Below are 7,377 nucleotides of genomic sequence, written 5' to 3' on the forward strand. Positions count from 1 at the left end.
AAAACACTTTTTTTGTTTTTTTGTTTTCTTTGTTGCTTTATTTTTTTTTGTTTCTACATACAACAAAATACTTATTGTTGCTATTTTTATTTTGTTTCAAGTTTTTTTGTTTTGTTTTCTACATTATTTATTTTCTTTTGTTTTTTGCTTTATTTTTTAATTCTTTTCGCTTTTAGGTCAGCAAAATTATAAACTTTCTGTTAGTGCCATTAGTTTTAGAAAAATTGCAAACTTTCTGTTAGTGCCACTAGTTTTCAAATTTGAATAGTTAAGATCTGAATTCTTTGAAATTTGTGTGAATCACAAGTTTGTGATTAACTTTACTAAAAAAATGAACATCGATGCGCCTATAGAGAAAATTCAACCTAAATTCATAGTAAATTTCTATGAATTTCAAAGAAATTCACTATGAATTTAGGTCAAATTCCCTGTATAGGAGCATCTATTTTCTCTTTGAGAGGAGCTCAGCAAGGTAGAGAGGGACGGGCTTATAAACCGGTGTGAGCGCCCTTCGGTTGGCGAGGTGGGACTAAACTCTGAGCGCAACGAGGACCAACCCCTTTATTCCCGGTTTGTGGCACAAACCTGGACTAATGGTCATGGGCCAGGGGCGAGGCGCATTGGTCCCGGTTCGTGCGTGGAACCGGGACCAAAAGGTCCAGACGAACCGGGACCAATGGCCCATGTGGCTGCCCTCTTGAGAGTGTTCTTGGTGAGAACATAGTTGACAAGGAGCGAACCAGGATTAATGGTATTACGAGGGCCAAACCATAAGATATTAAAGCATTTCAAATGAACTCTGAAAAAATTGAAAGTTGGCATGGTATTATAATTTCACCCACATAGCATGTGCATATACAAAACGGACAATAGTATCTTACTCATTTGTTACAAAGTTGGCATGGTATCATCATAATAGTTGCGGGAGAAAGTCTTCACTTTTTCTTCGCTTGTGTCATTTGCTTATTGCGCCGTAACCATGAATAATCTTCATTGTTTATCAGGATGCTGGGGTCAGCCTTGACTTTGAAGGGAGGAATTTTATGAAACTTTTCATAATCTTCAGACATGTCTATCTTGCCCTCCACTCCCATGATGTCCCTTTTTCCTGAAAGAACTATGTGGCGCTTTGGCTCATCGTATGATGTATTCGCTTCCTTATCTTTTCTTTTTCTCGGTCTGGTAGACATGTCCTTCACATAGATAACCTGTGCCACATCATTGGCTAGGACAAACGGTTCGTCAGTGTACCCAAGATTTTTCAGATCCACTGTTGTCATTCCGTGTTGTGGGTCTACCTGTACCCCGCCTCCTGACAGATTGACCCATTTGCACTTAAACAAAGGGACCTTAAAATCATGTTCGTAGTCAACACTACTAGGAAACGGGCTATAGATGAGATGGACACTAATGGCCCACTGTACATGTGGTGCGCCATTACTAAATACTAATGGCACCATGTGTTGGTGCGCCATTAGTGTGCAAATACTAATGGCGCACCACATCCCACGGTGCGCCATTAGTAAAAAAAAATATTTTTTTCAAAACTACTAATGGCGCACCATGGGAGTCGTGCGCCATTACTAGTTGAAACTAGTAATGGCGCACCACTCCCACGGTGCGCCATTAGTATTTTCGCCCAAACATTCCCCCGAATGCACCCCCCCCCCCGGGACCGCCTTTTAAGTTTCAAAAAAATAAAAGAAATTGATAGAAATGTCAAAAAATAAAAGAAAATAAGATTCCCATGTGATATGTGGTCTAGTTGTTAGCAAAATTTACAGACATGAATTTTCGAATTTTTTGCAAAATCTCTCGAGAATTTGTAAAAATGGGCATAACTTTTGCATACGAACTCGGATGAAAAAGTTTTTTATATGAAAAATCATCTTCTCGAAAAGTTACATCCAAATTTAACCGGGGGAACCCCGTTAAACATTTTCAAAATCCTCAAAAACCTAACAAAAAAAAAGATACAGGGCTTTTAAGATCTGGAGAGGCAAAAAAATTCAAAAAAATTCAAACTTACTAATGGCGCACCTCCCCATGGTGCGCCATTACTATCTTCCCGCCTTCAAAATTCAAAATAAATCAAAAAAATAAAAAAAATACTAATGGCGCACCTGCCCATGGTGCGCCATTAGTATCTTCCCGCCTTCAAAATTCAAAATAAATCAAAAAAGTAAAAAAAAAAGTTACTAATGGCGCACCCGCCCATGGTGCGCCATTAGTATCTTCCCGCCTTCAAAATTCAAAAAAATTCAAAAAAATAAAAAAAATAGTAATGGTGCACCTGCCCACGGTGCGCCATTACTATGCTGTATATATGGCTGGACGTGTCCTCTCCTCCTTACCTCTTCATTCTTCTCCTCCACTCCACCTCTCCTCCACTCCTCCACTCCATCTTCCCTTCTCTCCTCCACCATACTACCCTCCTCCTCTCCGACGACCTCCTCCTCCTCCTCTCCGCCGACCTCCTCCTCCTCTCCGCGACCTCCTCCTCCCTCCTCTCCTCTCCTCCCCTCCCATCCCCTCACGGTTTCTCCTCCCTCATCTCCGGTGAGCTCCTCCTCCCTCATCTCCGGTGAGCTCTTCCTCCCTCATCTTCGGTGAGCTCCTCCTCTCTCCTCTCCGGTGAGCTCCTCCTCCCTCCTCTCCGGTGAGCTCCTCCTCCCTCCTATCCTCCCATCCCCTCATGGTTTCTCCTTCCTCCTCTCCGATGCTCCGGTGAAATCCTCTCTGGCGACCTCCTCCTCCTCTCCGGCGAACTCCTCTTCGGCAAAAGAACACGGCAAAAGAACGTACAAGATCCAAAAACGGGAACAAAATATGAAATAATATCACGCAAAAAAACGAGCAAAAAAACGAGAAAAAAATGGGCAAAAAAATCGCGATCCAGATCCAAATTCAAAATTCAAAAATAGCAATGGCGCATGGTGGGGGTTAGACGGTGCGCCACTACTATTTTCCCGTCTTCAAAATTCAAAAATACTAATGGCGCACCGTGGCCTATACTAATGGCACACCAGTGGCCTATACTAATGGTGCACCGTGGCCTATACTAATGGCGCACCAGTGGTGCGCCATTAGTATACCAGATACTAATGGCGCACCACTGGTGCGCCATTAGTACGTGATACTAATGGCGCACCAGTGGTGCGCCATTAGTAGGCAAAACTGGTGCGCCATTAGTAGGCCTTTTCCTAGTTGTGCAAGTTCCCATATGTCCACTATGTAACCGTAATATGTGTCCTTTCCCCTCTCGGTTGTTGCATCAAAGCGGACACCGCTGTTTTGGTTGGTGCTCTTTTGATCTTTGTCAATCGTGTAAAATGTATTCCCATTTATCTCGTATCCTTTCCAAATCGTAACAGTCGAAGATGGTCCCCTAGACAACAAGTACAGCTCATCACAAACAGTGTTGTCACCTTTGAGACGTGTTTCCAACCAACTGCTGAAAGTCCTGATGTGTTCACATGTAATCCAGTCGTCGCACTGCTCCGGGTGTTTGGAGCGCAGACTGTTCTTGTGTTCATCGACATACGGGGTCACCAAGGTAGAGTTCTGTAGAACTGTGTAGTGTGCTTGAGACCAAGAATATCTGTCCCTGCATATTATTGAGTCCCTTCCAAGCATGCCATTTCCAGTCAGTCTCCCCTCATACCGCGATTTAGGGAGACCTATCTTCTTAAGGCCAGGAATGAAGTCAACACAAAACCCGATGACATCCTCTGTTTGATGGCCCATGGAGATGCTTCCTTCTGGCCTAGCACGGTTACGGGCATATTTCCTTAGGACTCCCATGAACCTCTCAAAGGGGTACATATTGTGTAGAAATACGGGGCCCAGAATGACAATCTTGTCAACTAGATGAACTAGGACGTGCGTCATGATATTGAAGAAGGATGGTGGGAACACCAGCTCGAAACTGACAAGACATTGCACCACATCACTCCTTAGCCTTGGTATGATTTCTGGATCGATCACCTTCTGAGAGATTGCATTGAGGAATGCACATAGCTTCACAATGGCTAATCGGACGTTTTCTGGTAGAAGCCCCCTCAACCGGAAGCAGTTGCGTCATAATCACGTGACAGTCATGAGACTTTAGGTTCTGAAACTTTTTCTCTGCCATATTTATTATTCCCTTTATATTAGATGAGAAGCCAGTCGGGACATTCATACTAAGCAGGCATTCAAAGAAGATTTCCTTCTCTTCTTTGGTAAGAGCATAGCTGGCAGGACCTTCATACTGCTTTGGAGGCATGCCATCTTTTTCGTGCAAATGTTGCAAGTCCTCCCGTGCCTCAGCTGTATCTTTTGTCTTTCCATACACGCCCAAGAAGCCTAGCAGGTTCACGCAAAGGTTCTTCGTCACGTGCATCACGTCAATTGAAGAGCGGACCTCTAGGTCTTTCCAGTAGGGTAGGTCCCAAAATATAGATTTCTTCTTCCACATGGGTGCGTATCCCTCAGCGTCATTCGGAACAGCTAGTGCGCCGGGACCCTTTTCAAAGATTACGTGTAAATCATTGACCATAGCAATTACGTGATCACCGGTACGCATGGCGGGCTTCTTCCGGTGATCTGCCTCGCCTTTGAAATGATTGCCTTTCTTTCGACATTGATGGTTGGTCGGTAGAAATCGACGATGGCCCAGGTACACATTCTTCCTGCCGCTTCCCAGGTATATACTATCGGTGTCAAGTAAACAGTGCATGCATGCGTGGTATCCCTTGTTTGTCTGTCCTGAAAGGTTACTGAGAGCGGGCCAATCATTGATGGTCACGAACAACAACGCCTTTAGGTCAAATTCCTCCTGTTTGTGCTCATCCCATGTACGTACACCGTTTCCATTCCACAGCTGTAAAAGTTCTTCAACTATTGTCCTTAGGTACACATCAATGTCGTTGCCGGGTTGCTTAGGGCCTTCGATGAGAACTGGCATCATAATGAACTTCTGCTTCATGCACATCCAAGGAGGAAGGTTATACATACATAGAGTCACGGGCCAGATGCTGTGATTGCTGCTCTGCTCCTCGAAAGGATTAATGCCATCCGCGCTTAAAGCAAACCATACGTTCCTTGGGTCACTTGCAATCTCATCCCAGTACTTTCTCTCGATTTTTCTCCACTGCGACCCGTTAGCGGGCGCTCTCAACTTCCCGTCTTTCTTACGGTCCTCACTGTGCCACCACATCAACTTGGCATGCTCTCCATTTCTGAACAGACGTTTTAACCGTGGTATTATAGGAGCATACCACATCACCTTCGCAGGAACCCTCTTCCTGGGGGGCTCGCCGTCAACATCACCAGGGTCATCTCGTCTGATCTTATACCGTAATGCACCGCATACCGGGCATGCGTTCAGATCCTTGTACGCGCCGCGGTAGAGGATGCAGTCATTAGGACATGCATGTATCTTCTGCACCTCCAATCCTAGAGGGCATACGACCTTCTTTGCTGCATATGTACTGTCAGGCAATTCATTATCCTTTGGAAGCTTCTTCTTCAATATTTTTTGTAGCTTCTCAAATCCTTTGTCAGGCACAGCATTCTCTGCCTTCCACTGCAGCAATTCCAGTACGGTACCGAGCTTTGTGTTGCCATCTTCGCAATTGGGGTACAACCCTTTTTTGTGGTCCTCTAACATGCGATCAAACTTCAGCTTCTCCTTTTGACTTTCAGATTGCGTCCTTGCATAGACAATGACCGGCGGAGATCATCATCATCGGGCACATTGTCTGGTTCCTCTTAATCTTCAGCAGCTTCGCCCATTGCAGCATCATCGTGCACATCGTCTGATTCCTCTTGATCTTCAGTAGCATCACCGTATTCAGGGGGCACATAGTTGTCATCATACTCTTATTCTTCGTCGTCTTCCATCATAACCCTTATTTCTCCGTGCCTCGTCCAAACATTATAGTGTGGCATGGAACCCTTGTAAAGCAGGTGGGTGTGAAAGATTTTCCGGTCAGAGTAAGACTTCGTATTCCTACATATAGGGCGTGGACAACACATAAAACCATTCTGCTTGTTTTCCTCAGCCACCTCGAGAAAATCATGCACGCCCTTAATGTACTCGAAGGTGTGTCTTGAACCGTACATCCATTGCCAGTTCATCTGCGTGCATTATATATAATTAAGTGTGTCAAAAATCATTACAGAACATCATGAATAGATAATTAAGTGACGAAATTAATAGAAGTTCATCATCACATTAAAACCAAAGTATATACATAGTTCTCATCTAACAACATAAAGCTCTGCAGAGCATCTAAATTAATTAAACCATACATTGAAACTATGTAAAACATTTCAATGCGAAAACAAATGCGATCATAATCGCAACCAATGTAACAACTAATCCAACGGCATAATGATACCAAGCCTCGGTATGAATGGCATATTTTCTAATCTTTCTAATCTTCAAGCGCATTGCATCCATCTTGATCTTGTGATCATCGACGACATCCGCAACATGCAACTCCAATATCATCTTCTCCTCCTCAATTTTTCTTATTTTTTCCTTCAACAAATTGTTTTCTTCTTCAACTAAATTTAACCTCTCGACAATAGGTTCGGTTGGAATTTCTGGTTCAACAACCTCCTAGATAAATAAAATCTATGTCACGTTGGTCGGCATAATTGTCATAAACAATAAATGAACCAATAGTTATGAAAAGATAATATATACCACATCCGAATCATAGACAGGACGAGGGCTGACGGGGGCGGATACCAAAACCATCGCACTATATAAAATGCAATAATAAAAGTAAGAAAATTATACAAGTATCTATATAAACATACAAATAAGAAATTTTTTTCCTTTCAGAAAGAAGATAAGAACAAGAGGCTCACCATGGTGGTGCCGGCGACGAGATCGACGCGAGCGATCGACGGCGGTGAAGACGAGGACGGGACGTGACGGACCGCTAAACCTAGACAAATATTGAGGAAAATGGAGCTTGGAGGTCGAGCTTGGAGAGGAGAAAGTTTAAGTAGTGTGGCTCGGGCATTTCATCGAACACCTCGTGTGCATAGGAGGTGAGCTAGAGCACCACAAAGCTCTGGCCTCGCCGGCCAGGAAAAACAGAGCAGTGGGAGTGCTCTGCTCGCGGGTGAGGGGTATATATAGGCAATTCATTGGTCCCGGTTCGTGGCATGAACCGGGACTAAGGGGCAGCCTTTGGTCCCGGTTCAAGCCACCAACCGAGACCAATGGTGGTGGGCCAGGAGCGAGGCCCATTGGTCCTGGTTTGTCCCACCAACCGGGACCAAAAGATCCAGATGAACCGGGACCAATGGCCCACGTGGCCCGGCCTGCCCCGGGGGCTCACGAACCTGGTCCAATGCCCCCATGGGTCCTGGTTC

This window comes from Triticum dicoccoides, chromosome 6B, assembly GCF_002162155.2.
Source record: "Triticum dicoccoides isolate Atlit2015 ecotype Zavitan chromosome 6B, WEW_v2.0, whole genome shotgun sequence".
NCBI lineage: Eukaryota > Viridiplantae > Streptophyta > Magnoliopsida > Poales > Poaceae > Triticum > Triticum dicoccoides.